At 42.4% G+C, this 14,826-nt stretch overlaps 1 protein-coding gene across 9 annotated transcripts in view; it reads right to left on the reverse strand.

The window, feature by feature from the left end:
- The window catches only part of ZNF644 (zinc finger protein 644), an 85,438-nt gene extending 70,612 nt beyond the window's left edge, over nucleotides 1-14,826 (reverse strand). For 8 of the 9 annotated variants that reach the window (XR_003093619.1, XR_003093615.1, XR_003093617.1 and 5 more), the window contains exons 1-2: nucleotides 14,806-14,826; nucleotides 13,399-13,557 (exon numbers count right to left, since the gene is read on the reverse strand). The gene's annotated coding sequence lies outside the window, so the exon portion shown is untranslated. The remainder of the gene's footprint in view (nucleotides 1-13,398; nucleotides 13,558-14,805) is intronic. The other variant, XM_025201878.1, reaches the window with a different exon arrangement.

Raw genomic sequence — 14,826 nt, forward strand, 5'->3', positions numbered from 1 at the left:
TTCAATCAGAGACTGCAGGTTTTCAGTCCAAATGATGATGATGTCATCTATATATCTTAGGTATAGCATGGGTTTGATGGTGCACTTCTTGAGGAATTCTTCTTCCAGGTGGGCCATAAAAAGGTTGGTATACTGTGGGCCCCTTTTGGCACCCATAGCTGTGCCCATGGTCTGGAGGAAGTATTGGTTATTGAAACTGAAGATGCTGTATGTGAGGATGAAGTGTAAAAGTTCAGAAATATCTTTAGGTCTATACCCCGAGTTGTAATCTTGCTATATATAGCCTCCCATCCCTGTGATCCTCACTGCCCGCATTTGCATTTTCACAAACCTGCATTTTGCATATTGCCTTCTGTTGTACCCAGGACAGCACACAATTCACCAGATTCTCTTGATGCCTGAAGAAGGGTGCTTGTGCCCACAAGCTTGCAAAGAACAATTTTTCCAACTATTTTGTTGGTCTAATAAAATATATAATCTACCCAAAGAACCTTGTCTCCCTATGTCCTTAGACCAACACAGCTACAACCAACAACCTTAAAAAGTATGAGATGTGTTTTATCCAAAAATGTTAGTCACCAAAGTGAAGCGGGTTTTTAAAACCAGTTTGGCTTGTTTATAGTGGAGGGCTTGTGCATGTGCACATTTGGTTGTTTGTTTAAGTAAAAGTCCTCTCTCTCAGCTATTCAACTTTTATTCTTGGTTCTTGTGATAATATTTTATAAATTCCCTGGCTGCCACAAAACTTAAACTCCAGGTTAACATTAAACAAAAATACATAAATATTTATATCTTCTTTTAATACCGTAAACAAATGTAGAAGCTCATTTCCCTTTTTTTTTTTTTTTTAGGAAGTCATCAGAATAGTGATATCAGAATAGTGTTAGTACTTAGATTCTCTCTCTCTCTCTGTAGATATAGATATACACACACACACACACACACACACACACACACACGCACGCACACTACAGATGTCAACCACTTCAACTTACCTGGCTGTGTTTAATACAGTTTTTTATAGTACATTTGGATTTTGCTAATTAAGCTTCCCATAAACACATTATTTAAATTCCATGGTTAATATCAGTCTCTCTCTCAGCATTCAGCTTGGTTTCTGCTGACATTTCAAACAAGTGTTCTTTACCAGTTCCTCAAGTTATACTGCAAATGTCAATTTGGAGTCATGGGGAGCATCCAGACAAGCCTGCACGTGCCTCATGCAGCATCTCAAAGCACTCTGAGATGCCACAAAAGGCACACTGGGAACAAAAAAAATAAAAATAAAAATCCCCATGCTGTATATTTCCAGTGCAGGCTGAAAATTTGATACCTGGAAATCCAGGTATCAAAAAAACAAACAAACAAACAAAAAAACCCCACAGAAAAAAAGCAGGGCAGAGCACGGTCCAGGACCATGCCCCGAGGCAACTGGGAAGCCAGTCCTCCACAGACACACTGGTTTCTGGCCAGAGCATCGCTACTGTGCTTCTGCAGACAAGACACTTCCCCATCCATCTACCTGGGATAAACTAAGACTCTTGTCATCTATTAGACTACGGGAAAATAGCTAAAGACTCCAAAAGACCTTCACTAGAAGATTCTTCCAAACCAATGTCAACTAAGATTAGAAATAAATCCAGAACAAATGGAAAAAGTCATTTTACATATGTTGTTCCCAGAGTAATCAAATTCACTTCAAAATACAGACAGCATAAACTAGGTTTCTAACTGGACAGGAAATTAATCCAAATGATTTTTTTAAGGTATAAAAAGAAGCACTCTCAACCAGACGGTGGGATTTTTTATCAGCCAGATATACACCATATGTAACTTGCACCATCTAGTTCCAAACCTATAATCCTCTTGAAACCAAACCAAAACAAGCCCTCAAATTTAGGAAAAATAGGCTCACTTTTGTCAATCCAGGTCTTAATCATCTGACCTTTAAATACTGAATAAAAATGGCCATTAGTATTATTGAAGTACAACAAATTTACCCAGAGATTATCTGAAGTGACCCTACAGCCTACATATCTGAAGTGAGCCCAGACATTGTAAGGCCCACCTGAAAGCACACCATAAAGCAGTGATTCTCAACCAGGGTGCCATGAGATCCTTTTCAGGGTGACACACAATACTAGCACTATTAAGGGTGCAACACCAACAGCAATTTCAAATAAGCATCCAAAGCGTCAAAAATATTCTGACCTACGGTGGTCGGTCTGAGCCCTCTGCAAAGATGACTCGCTTTTTACTTTTCTGTCGTAAAAAAAAAAAAAAAAGTGTGACAGCTAAGAGGTGGCATTTTCCAAGAGGTGCCTTCAGTCAAAAAGGTTGAGAACCACTGCCACAAAGAAGGCAGTTTATGAAGCCACAAACAGAACCCCAAAACACTAATAGAAAATACCCCATCTATTTGGAACAGAACTTAAATGGCTTGCCTTCTGCTGTCTTGCCAACGCATTCTGTGTCTAGATTGCATTCTGATGAGGAACAGGGAAGAGACAGACAAACATCCAATGAGCCCATTTAAAAATTAAGATTAACAATTTCTGATAATTTCTTCTGTTCATCTGCTGGGCACGAGGTTTCTACCTTCCTGTCAATCACTACGTGGGACCTGACAGTCTCAACTGCGATTAAAAGTAGTCTCTATAATACAGCACAAATTAGGACTTGCAGGGTTAGACTATTCCATTTTAGGCCAGAAACAGATGCTGTCAAATGGAGTGATTCAGCTGTGCTGCAATGCATCATGGCACAGCTGATTCACTTGACTGCATGAAATGCACATTGCTCTTTGTCCCACCCTTGATAGTGTAGGACATGGGATGACATGATCTCCCTACTTCCACTGCTGCCCCAGACCAGCACCATGGGTCTGGGGCAACAGGGCAAAGTGCTTCCCATTTCTGCCAGCCTCATGGTCTAGGCAGCACAAATGAGAAATCAGGCAACATGCATTTCCACCTTTAATATCTAGTCAGAACCCAGAAGGACTATACATGATACAGAAGAGTCAGAGAACTGAAGAACCCCTGCCTAAGAAGGACAAAAAAAAAAAGAGGCCACAACAACAATCCTAAAATCTGCCCCATACGTCTCGACTGACCCCATGTGCCAAATGCAGCACACAGTGGACTAGTTTCCACGGGCACTGCATGTGGTACAGCGGGCTGTTCTGGGGCTGTGCTGCATGCAGGGCTGGTCTGGCAAGGGCACTGCATTCAGTGTATATTCAATGTCAACCCTGCACACCATGTGTAGTGCAAGCCCTAGACCAGGGCCAGAGTGTGGTGCATGCAGCATGTAGGGCTGGACTAGGCACACTTGCTGTGACACTGGGCACCAAACTGGGGCAACATGCTGCATACAGCACCCTGCTGGACCAGCCCTGTGTGCTGGCTCTGGGGCTGGTCCAGACTGTTCCATAACCAGCCCTACACGCATGAATCAGGTCATAAGGCCAGCCTGGCATGGGAACTTCATGCAGTACATTTCCCCTTGACAGCTCCAAATGTGAGCCATGGACTGAGGCCAGTGCACTGCATACAACACACAGGCCTGGTGCAGGGCATGCACTGTACAAGGTGCTGTACCAGGTCAGTCTTGTGCGCTGGAAATAGTGCATGAAACTGGTCTGCAAGTCAGATCTAGCCTGCAGACCAGCCCTGCACCTCTCATCTATCCTGTGGAGGTGGATGTTTGACGCCCCTGAAGTAAAACATACCTTAGGAATTTCATAGTAGGTCATTCTGAAACCAAATCTAGAGCCTAACACCCTTATTTCACAGTAACTTAAAATGTTTTAACACCTACAAAGAAAGGGATATTCAAAGGGTTACTATATAGAATTTTTGTGAAGGAATACCTAAGGCATGTTTTATCAAGTCCATAAGCTCTCTGGCTTCTTCACCATTACATTCATGAAACAAGACGCCATGACAGACTCTTGAATTCATACCAAGAGTCCTTGATAAAGTCAAGGAAGTAACATATAAAGAACTGGGAAACTTCTCCAAATATCTGATTTTAGAATATTTCAAACAGTTACCTAGAATCACTGAAAGTAGGGCTGGAAGGGACCTCGGGAGGTCATGTAGTCCTGGGCATTTGTAAATCTCCAAAAGTTCCTCAAGTTTTAACAATGCTTGGAAAATAACCTGACATCAAAACATGTTCTTCAAACCTTTTCACTAGTTGTCAGAGGTCCCTTAAGGTCACCCAGCAACCTTGCATCTGTGTCAAAGGATGCAATCCAAGACTCGAGAGAGAAAAAGCAAGTAATTTTTTCTTAGTAATTAATAGTAGTGCTTCGAGGTGACATTCAAGTGAGTGTCAGTTCTAAAGCTGAACAAAGAATGCATCATTATCTTGATGTCTGCATTTCATAGCAGCACTCTGACTTCTTTCTATCCTCCCCATTAAGCCGTTACTTAACATCTATTTTTCTTTAACAGATTCCTAGAACGATATTGAATCTACTCAAAATCAGTGTTAACTGCAATCAGTACTAAGAACATAACAAGAACAGAAATTTAAGCATATGTGGCTTCTTATTAATTTGCTCATTACTTGAATTTGTTGCATCAGAAAAAGCCAACTGAAAACTGAGCTGGGACAACACTAAAAACCACCAATGGCAATGGAAGGGCATCTCAACATGAAGAAAAGCTTGATCTCATATCCAAATGAATATTGATCTGAGGTCACACGGGAAAGTTTCTGAACAATTCTGAAGAATCCCTCTCAACATTGTATCAATTTTTCTCCTGGATCCTAATGCTGTACTTCAATTGACTATCTGAGCAAGACAGCTCATTTGGTAACAACTGAGAGACTACCATACTAGCAGACACTATGGCATTTTTCCTCCATAGATCAGTGATTCTCAACTAGGGTCCCAAGCAAGGTTAGCACTGTTGCATGTACAAATATATTGCACAAGTAACTCACAGGCTTCAAATAGGAATCCATAGCATCAGAAATATTCTGACCTGTTTATGGTCACTCTGAGTTCCTCTATTATTTTTGTATTGTCAAAAAACAAGCAAAAACTAAGAGCTGACATTTTCTGAGGGATGCCTTGAGACTGAAAAGTTTGAGAACCACTGCCACAGATATTTGCACCTACAAATACTTAAAGGATATTGCCTAAACTCCCCTTGGTCTCCAGCTGTATCTGCAGCAGAACTAACAAAGTTAATGCATAGAATGCACCAGTAACATTCCACCCAAACCAACATCCAATGTGGTTTTATTACTTAATACTTTAAAAAGATCATTTAAAATCATATTCTACCACATGCTATTTTTTAAACAAAGTTTCAAAACTTGACAACTAAACCATGTTGAGAACTGATTTAGCTGGAATAATTTAACAATTCCTGAGCCAAGCTATATTGCCTTGTAAGTATATATTGGCTCCGATCTCAAACTACTTTCTTCAGAGTGCCCAAACTCTTTAGTTTGTTTATATCTTTTTGATAAAATCTGCTCAGAAACTGATGCAATATTCTAAAGAGCCTTTTCATTTAGAGGAACTTTCCTCCTTGCTCTAGAACAAACCTCCAGCATGTTTACAGAGAACTGTATCAGCTCCTACTTACATAACTCCCCCAGTGATAAACTATTAAAACTAACACTAAATTTAGAAGTTCTTGAAGAAGGTCTAAGATACCTCTAACATTTACTGCCCCCAGCTGGATGCATACTTTCAACCTTTCCTGGGCTGAAAAGTGAAAGCCAGATTCAAACTAGTTTCTTCATTGCAAAATACCACAACTCTGTCTCCTGGTATTCCCAAAAAGCTGTTAAAGCTGCCTAGTTAAAGAAAAAATCCAATGAAGCCACAAATGGAATCAGCCTTCTCACTCCACCTCACACCAGTTAGACCTCAAATTAATTGTGCGCATTCAACAATCTTGCTGGAAGATTGCAGTCACTCTCATTTCTTGGAAGTAGTCAAGATACTTTCAGAAAAGCTCAAAAGTTATTCTACTGCCTGTTATAATATTTGAAAAACACCATACATTTCAATTCTTTTGGAACACAGATCCAAGTACCATTTCCATGTTGATTCTGTCCTCTGTGCAGAGCTGTACATGCCTCTTAACACACGTGGTAATGTCTCTTTTTCTTCTTAGGATTGAGACACTAGCACATGTCCAGAAAGGGTCAACAAGGCCTGGCTCCATCTAGCTCAGGATGTTCTCCCTAATTCTCTCTGCCATATGTGCAGCAAAAGGACACACTGGGAATTTACAATTCAACAGTTACAATACAATATGTAAGCCTAACCTACTAAGAAATTTGAAAGCAAGGAGATAGGTTAATCTAGCAAGTACATCCTAATCTGGATGTCAGTCACATTTCTTTCTTTCTCCCACTGGTGCCTAAGGTGTGGACAGTTCTTTGTATAATTTACCTCAAACTACTGACATTGCTGTTGTGCCAAATAAATTCTAGTCTTTGTACAGACATATAAAGGAAAGCAATCCCAGACCCAAAGAGCATACAATCTAACAAGTCAGAAAACAGAAAAGCTGTGAAATGAGGATACTACACTGTTACATCTTGTGGGTTTGTGTGTGGGCATAACAAAATCCTGGAACGAGTACTCACTGCCTTTCTGTATTGACACCATCAGTTCTTAAATTCAATTCTTAACACTACAAACTATCCCTAATTCTTATTATAGCTGTTCCAGTGCTTCCAGCGTATGTGTTATTTATAACCAGATATCCAAGTTTTCCTTTTAGCATGGAAAAAGGTGGATTTTCTCCTTTAAAGGAGAAAAATGCAGGAAACTACAGGTTTCCCCATGCAGGCTGGCAGAGTTCCAGCTTGCAAGGGGCTGCTTGGGACTGGGGGAATGAATGGGAGGAGGGCAAACACAGGCAGGGGGCACCACATGCACATGTGCATGTGGTAGCCAGGCAGCGCGGTACAAATCAGCTACCACAGCTAAGTATGTGGGGAGGCACAGGCAGTACATCCATGGGGCACATGTACCCCCAGATTTCTGTGCCCACAGCAGACAGGGGGCTGCAACCTGGCTGGACTGGCATGGGCAGGTGTCGCCTCTGTGGGCCAGCGGGTGGGATCCAGAACAGGAGGGCAGAGTGGGGTGGCAAGACTTGTTGCTGTCACCACTGCCAGGACCCCCAAGACAGCCACACAAGGAGTAACAGACTGGGGATGAGCTGTCCTGCTCTCACCTCCTGCCACTGCCAGCCACTCATGCGCTGGCCTGCAGTTCTACCCCGCCACCACGTACCAGCCACTGCTGCCATTCCCCTCAGGCTGCAGCTCTACCATAGAGGTAGAGTGTGGGGCATCACAGGCAGCCTGAAGGGAGTGGCAGCAGCAGCCAGGTCATGAAGGCAGGGTAAAGCTGCGGCCCAACATGTGAGCAGCTTCAGGAGGTAAGGACAGTGTGCCCTCCCCCACTCCATTACTCCTCAGACTGCTGGTGCAAGGGTGCCCTCCCATGCCAGGTCCCACCTGCTGGGCCACAGAGATGGCTCCTGCCTGTGTCCAATCTGGCCAGGCTGCAGCCCTGTGCCTGTTGTGGGTACAAAAATCTGGGGGAAACACATGCCCCTCCATGAGTCCCCGACACTGCCTATGATGGGGTATCCCCCCCGCTTCACACACCCACCTTCCCCACACACTGGGAGGCTGGGGAGAGCAGGTAGGGAGCGCGGCATCAGCAGAACAGGGGGGAAAGGAAGAAGGGGCCCTGCAGGTCAGGAGTTAGGGGCACCAGTAGGGCTGGGGGGTAGGGAGGGCTGTGGCAGGTTAGGAGTCAGGGGCACTAACTGGACCAGGGGGCTGCAGGCTGGGAGTGGAAAGGGAGCTGCAGGACAGGGCTGTGGCTTGGGAATGAGGGGCACCGGCATATCAAGGCTGTTGAGCACCACAAAGCAGCTGGGGGAAGTCGCGGCTGCACCCATGTACTGGTGAGCAAAGAAAGCAGAGGGAGCTCTGATTTTCTATGATCGATCGATATCTATATAGGTATTTAGAATTTATTAATGATTGAGGCACTGGTAGGCTTCCAAATTGCTTTAAAATTATAAATATATCAATAAAACATTATATTCACCTGATACCTCTCTCTTTCCTCTCTCTAGCGGTGTTTCATTTTAATAGCAGAAAAGCAGATTTGCATGTTTTGATCAAAGAATTTTGGATTTGTGAACAGAGAAAAATCAGGATATAACTAATGTGGACTAATTCACTATGATCTGTTCTTCTGCCTTCTTTTTACTTCATGAAAATGTTCAAAGTACAATATCTAGTGCTCATCCCTACTACCATTTTTTTAAAATCTCAACTACTACTATTATGTCTCTTTCCACAGAAAACAGGAAAATATTTTCAAAATAAGTTCAGAATTCACCAGTTCAAGTTCATTAAGTGATTACAAAAAAATCAACATGTGCAAAAAAACCACACAAGTCAAAAAGATGCAACCCCAAACGAGGGCATCATTCAAAGTCTATACTCTCTTGAACAAGCTAGTAAGGGAGTTAGAAATAGCCTCACCATTACCCATACCTGTAAGTTAGAATATTTAGAGTCACAAACAAAGAGCACATGCAGCAACTTGCAAATGGGCAAAGATATAATTAATCTTCTACAAAAATGCCAGAGGCCTAAAAAAATAAGATGGGTGAACTAGAATGCCTGGTATTAAATCAGGGGTGGGCAAAATACGGCCCGCGAGGCCATTCTATCCGGCCTGAGGGGCCCCTAAAAACATTTGGAAAATTAATATTTCTCTGCCCTTGGTTCCTGTCAAAAATGACAGGAACCAAGGGCAGTAGGACCCAGGGGAAGCCCAGCGGACTCCCACAACAGCAGGGCCCACCTGGACCCGCCCCGCCAGCCAGAAGCCTCAGCCAGGGAAGCTCAGGTAAGGGGGGGGAGGGGGGCGCTCCTTCCCTGCACAGAGAAAAGCATCCCCTCGCCCACCCCATGGCCGGAACTCCACTTCCTGGTACACCAGGGAGCATGCAGGGGGCCTCCTCTGCACCTCCCTGGCTCGGCAACTGGTGCCTCCTGGGTCTGGGGGGGGGGCACCCAGGGTCCCCCTGTGGCCAATCACCAAGCCGGGGAGACATGGGGGGTCCCCCCCAGCGCACTCCCCAGCAAACCCAGAAGTGGACTGGAAACACTTCCAGTCCACTTCTGGGTTCGCTGCCAAGCATGCTGGAGAGCCGCCTGTGCTCCTGTGGGATGCTCCATGCACCCCAGCACTGCAGCGATCACGAGCCGCACTGCTACCTCAAGGTATGTAGAAAAAACTTTTAAAGTTGTGCCTGTGTCCGAATCCAGCATTGAATCGTCAAAATCGGATTCGGCCTAATCGAATAGGGTCCATTTCACACAGCCCTACTAAATGGTCACTTTTCAAGATGGAGGGAAGTCAAAATCTACTACAATCTAGCGGAATTAAGAAATGTACAGAGAAGAACAATCATAATGAACGAGGATATGAAGCAGCTGCCATACCAGAAGAGATTAAAAAGGCTAGGATACTTCAGTTTGGAAAAAAGAAGGCTGAGGCAGGATATGATAAGAGTTTTATAAAATCATGAGGGGTGTGGACAAAATGAAGAGAACTGTTATTCATCAATTCCCAGAATACTAGATGTAGGGGACACCCACTGAAGTTAGTAGGAGACACCTTTAAAATGAATAAGAGTACTTTTTTATGTAGCAGGTAGTTAGCTTGTGGAACTCATTACTACAAAAGACTGTAGATGCAGATAGTATAGCCTGGTTCAAAAAGGGACTAGACAAATTCCCAGATAATATATTCAGTAATAGCTATTAAACAGAACAGCAAGATATATCCTTTAGCCAGGGAGGGCAGCAAGCAGGGGACAGAGCACTCTAGACAAACCCAGTTCAATGCTCTCCTTCCAAGCCATCCACTGTAACTCCCATCCACTGACATCAAAGAGTGCATTGTTTCAGCACAGATGTGACTATGATCATACTGTTTATATAATATTAGAAGCATTTATGCAAGAACACAGAAAACTGACCTTTACTAGGAAAAATTTCCCACCAGTGGCATAATTGGTGCTTGCAATATCAGTTTCATTTATTGGACTAGGGTATAAGGAGAACTGGTCACAGAAAAAAAAAATTACCTAGGATTCCCACTGATGCCAAGGGCAATTCAGGACCTAAAATGGTGCAAAATTCTGAGAAATATACAGAACTAAGAGCTGATTATTCTAAAAAGTGAGACACTTGCAATATCCAAAAATTAATGCTCATATAGTCCAAGTCATCATTTGTGAGCCAGCAGAAAGCTATGGTTGGTAATCCATGGAGACACAAGTTGTATCACTTATAGATTTTAAGCTTTAATTTTAAAAAATTCTCTGCAGTCTTAAGAAGTTAGGCTTTCAAATATGAAATGAGTGCAATTTGTTTTGAGTCTGCACACATCTCCAAAACCACTGCTGCATCCTAGGATGCAAGACAGAACAACAGAACTGGTTAGTTTCATTAGTGCACTGTGGGTCACAGACAAATGCTCAGGAATTACTTCAGTTTCAGGTTACAATTAGAAAACTGAAACAGCACCAGAGGCAAATACCAGAAATATTTACAAAGGACAGCCACCGCGCTAAAGAGATGATGGGGGAGTAAAAGTAATAATTAACACGATGACATCCTGGGTGCTCTTGAAGGGACAGAATAGCAAAACTACGTTCATTATCCCCTAGCCACTGCAGCCAGAAAGAAACAGAAAGCCATCAGTTTCCTTCCAGTAGTTCATACAAATAGAGCTTCAAATGGAAAATTCCTCTACAGGTGCTGCCACAATAGACAAAGCCTCAAAAAGGTCCAAGCCAACTTTCCTGCCATACCAAGTTATTAGGTAGGAAGTATAATGCAGTCAGACCTCTTCTGGGTAAAAATCCCAGCAACCTCCTTTCTGAGAAGTAGGGCAAGGCAAGGTATCAGGACTTTTCACCAGCACGTTGTTCCTAAATAGAACAAAGCTCATGTTTCCAATTTACCATAACATTCTATCCTGAAGACATAATGTATACACACTTGCTACCACCTTTTCTTAACGTTATAAAACATGTTTATTGAGATTATTATATCTACATTTCATTATGCACACCAAAAGATGTCAGTTAGGACAAGTGAAGTTTACACAAAAGTTACATCCAATTTTGTATGTTGAACCAGTAACTTGGAAACATATATCTACAAAGTGAGGTATTGCCACATAAAAGTGGTAACTGCTGGTCCACAAAACACTAAAGCAAAGCTATAATTAGATTGTCTTCAGTGTCTCCTGAAAAGACCTCCTGTTACTTGTTTTTTGATATATAACCAATTTGTTTAATTTGTCTGGCATTTGGAAGCCCTGTTATCTAGTACTGATTTTGTATTAACAAAGCAAACCTGTGTTAATTGAAATGCTTTGCAAAAATGAATTTCCCTCCTAAAGACACCCGATAGCAAATATTACAGATTATAAAGCCAACTTCTAGCATTGTATTTCTACGATAATTCAAAGCTGAGTAGTTTAACTGCAAAATATTTTTAGAGTTGCAATTCCATTTTTTTTTTTTTTCAAATCAGCTTTATATAATGATCATAACTGTTTAGCTGGCTATCAACTTTAGGCATCCTTTAAATAGTTACCCACGCACTGACACTACAGAAGTATTTTGAAGTGTAGCAAATCCTAACATTATGCTGAGTTGTCTAACTTAACATCCTCCTAGCCTCATACGAATTTCAAGAAATTCTAAAGTGTCATACCATCAAATGATCAATTTACATAAGTCAACAAAACTGTTCAATATCAAACAGTATAGCTATTCCTTAGAGATGCCATTTCCAACTAGTCAATTCAGTTATTTCTAGAACTACTAAGCTGTGCTAAAGATTCCATAAATCAGCACAGGTATGCCAGTCTTGGTGTTAGGTAGAACAGCCTCTAAGATGACTAGGAAATGTCAATTTATTCTATTAATATTCAGGGTAGGGAAAACAAACATGCATACTCACTGTTAAGCCACTTTCTTCCCCTTTTAACTTCACTGGCAATTTAAGTGTGTTACTGCAATGTTTTATCTCTAGACCATAACTGCTGCATACTGGTGGACAGTAGAAAGTACTCAGCAACTAAACATTTTTCCTGCATTTAAAATTATTCAATAATAATTCAAAGAAGAGAATCTCTCTTATACAAAGAGGGAACAGCATTTAAGGGCGAGTGTGGTCCAATTAAATGTTTAAAAAATCCATTTCACTGTAATTGTTTAGACACGGCCTACACTTACAGTATACACTGTACAGGGATACAAGGTAACTAAAATGTAAAAATGGTCCTCTATGAAGAGCATTACTTGCTTACTCTTGAAGAAAAGGAAAAAAAATCTCCTTCAAAAAAACACTAGGCTCTAGACTGCCCACACTCTTCTGGGACACAATCAATAACTCCCATCTAGTTAATGCAGAATTGTGGCTCAAGAGTCTTTGCTAAATCCAATGCACTGTGAAAATAGTTTCTTCATGAACTGCAGTAATAATTATGCAACTATTCCACTTCTTTTCTCAATTTTAAATTTAAAGAGGTTTTTTTCAAAATAGTAGCCAAAATTAATAAGTGTACAATTAATGTTAAGACATCGCTTTACCCTTTTATCAAATTGCATTTGCTCCAGAGGTGACTTTGAAGAATCTGAAGCAGAAGGGCACACACATTAGTAAGTTACAGATTTTGCTCTCAGAAAATTTGCACAAACTATTATCAGCTCTTAAATTCAATATCCGTAATTAAACTCAAAAGGCAGTTATTTAAAATTGCTACTGCTGTTCAGCATTCTGTTTATTCAGTTGCTAATACCAGTGCTTTTATACACGTTTCAGTCAATTGTCACTATGCTAGAAAAGATATGCAGGATGCCCAAGACATCTTCTCTTCTAACTAGCCAGGTCAGCAAAATGGAAACAGAGAAGCTTAAAGGTAGCAATGTTCTTCTACAGCAGTGGGAGGCAACCTTTCTGGCAGGTGTGCCACAAATTAAGGCCCTCTCCAAGTATCACTCCAGTTCCCTCCCCTTCCCCATCTACTGCTCTGCTTTCTGCCCTATCTGCAAATGTGCCCCAATCTCCCTCCTATGTGCCACATACAGAAGTTACTTCTGCCATTTGTCTCTTAACAGCATCAAATCAAAGCCTTTTCCAAGTATGTTATTTTGCACATAGCATCTAGCACTGGAGAAACAAGGGATTTACAAATACTGGATTTTCTAAAGAGAATGCAGAGCGCGGGAAGAAAGAATGAGTATAGTGTAGTAAATTCAGGGGTAAACACATTGAAATCTAGAGATGTTATACCTAACTCACTGAAGTGTTCTGGCCTTCTTTCAGTCAATTTCCATAATAAGCCAAGTTCATTTTGTGAAATTCAGCTGCAAATTTATTTGTATATTCCTTTTTCTCATTAATGTTTCTTTATGCAACAAATTGTCACTTTTGGTACAGGATTCAAGGTTCCTGGAGAAAAAGATATAAATTAAAAATGTTTAAGATGATTTCGAGTTTTTGTTCTAATTCATGAATTACTGTCTGCACCACATCACTTTGCTGTATTTGCAATCTTATTAGACAGGTTGCAACATCAGCTCTGATAATAAGTCAGTAAAACAAGACTGTCACACTGCATTGCTCCTCCATGCGCTCTAAACTCTTCACCAATAATGGAACTGCTGTATTTTCCCTGCATCTAAACAATCTACTAGCGGCTTTTAAAGATGAATTTTCTTCCGTCTTATTCTCTTTCTGCAGCTCTCAAGTCACCTGTGCCAGGCAGTCCTGGTAACAAAAAGTTTTATGCAGAAGAATCAAAAGTATGGTTGCAGAAGTTTCCAATCATTTTATCCACCTTAGTACATAAACTTCTGGGGTTTTTTAAGTTGTTATACATGTGTGGAATTTTGCATTTTAATGAGACAAAAATACCATGAAGAAATCATAGTAAAAAGGCCACATGTGGCTACAAATAGATCAGGGTCTTCTGCAGACTTGCATGCGCTTGTGTTATGAAAATATCCTAACGTTTAACCTAAGATTTGTTGTACAGGTTTCCCAATATGCTGAGTTCCACAGCACACCTACCGCAAGGAGATTTACTGTTAAAAAGAACATTTTTTGCTAATCCTGCAAAATGAGATTTTGCTTAGAGAGCTGTTTTTATGCAGTGCCAACAGGAACCTCCTTGGGAACTCTACCTCCTTTTCCTTTCTGAAATGGCTGGCCCTATTGGCCAGGGGGGCAGCCTGTGGGCTCAGGGCCTGGGCATTTCCAAGCAAACCTAGCACAGGTAGAAGGCAGTGGAAGGGAACGGGTATTGAGCCAAGGGCAGGCTGCCCACGGGGCTGTCAGTCATGGTCTCCTGCACCTGGCATGAAGCAGATTTGGGCCCAGAAGTCGCTGGACTAGGAAGCAGAAAAGGCAGCTGCGACACCCCAACTGCTCCCCAGCTTGCAGAGGTGGTCAGCATGGACCACCCGGGGTGCGGGGCTCCCCTCAGTCAGCACAGGGGCAGGCTCGGGCCACAACGCCCTCGGCCGCTCTGCAGCCACCTGGCTGCACGGATCTGATGCCGGGCCTGGCCCCATGGTCGCAGCAGCACCTCCCAGCCCCGCGGCCAGGGTGACCCCGGCTGCCAGCAGCGCCGCATCCTCGTCCTGCGGGGCAGCGGCGCCGGCCCCCGCGCCCGGGCCGCCCTGCGCGGTGCGTTACCTGGCTCGGCGCCCGGCCCAG

The sequence above is a fragment of the Alligator sinensis genome, unplaced genomic scaffold, assembly GCF_000455745.1.
Source record: "Alligator sinensis unplaced genomic scaffold, ASM45574v1 scaffold199_1, whole genome shotgun sequence".
Classification (NCBI taxonomy): domain Eukaryota; kingdom Metazoa; phylum Chordata; order Crocodylia; family Alligatoridae; genus Alligator; species Alligator sinensis.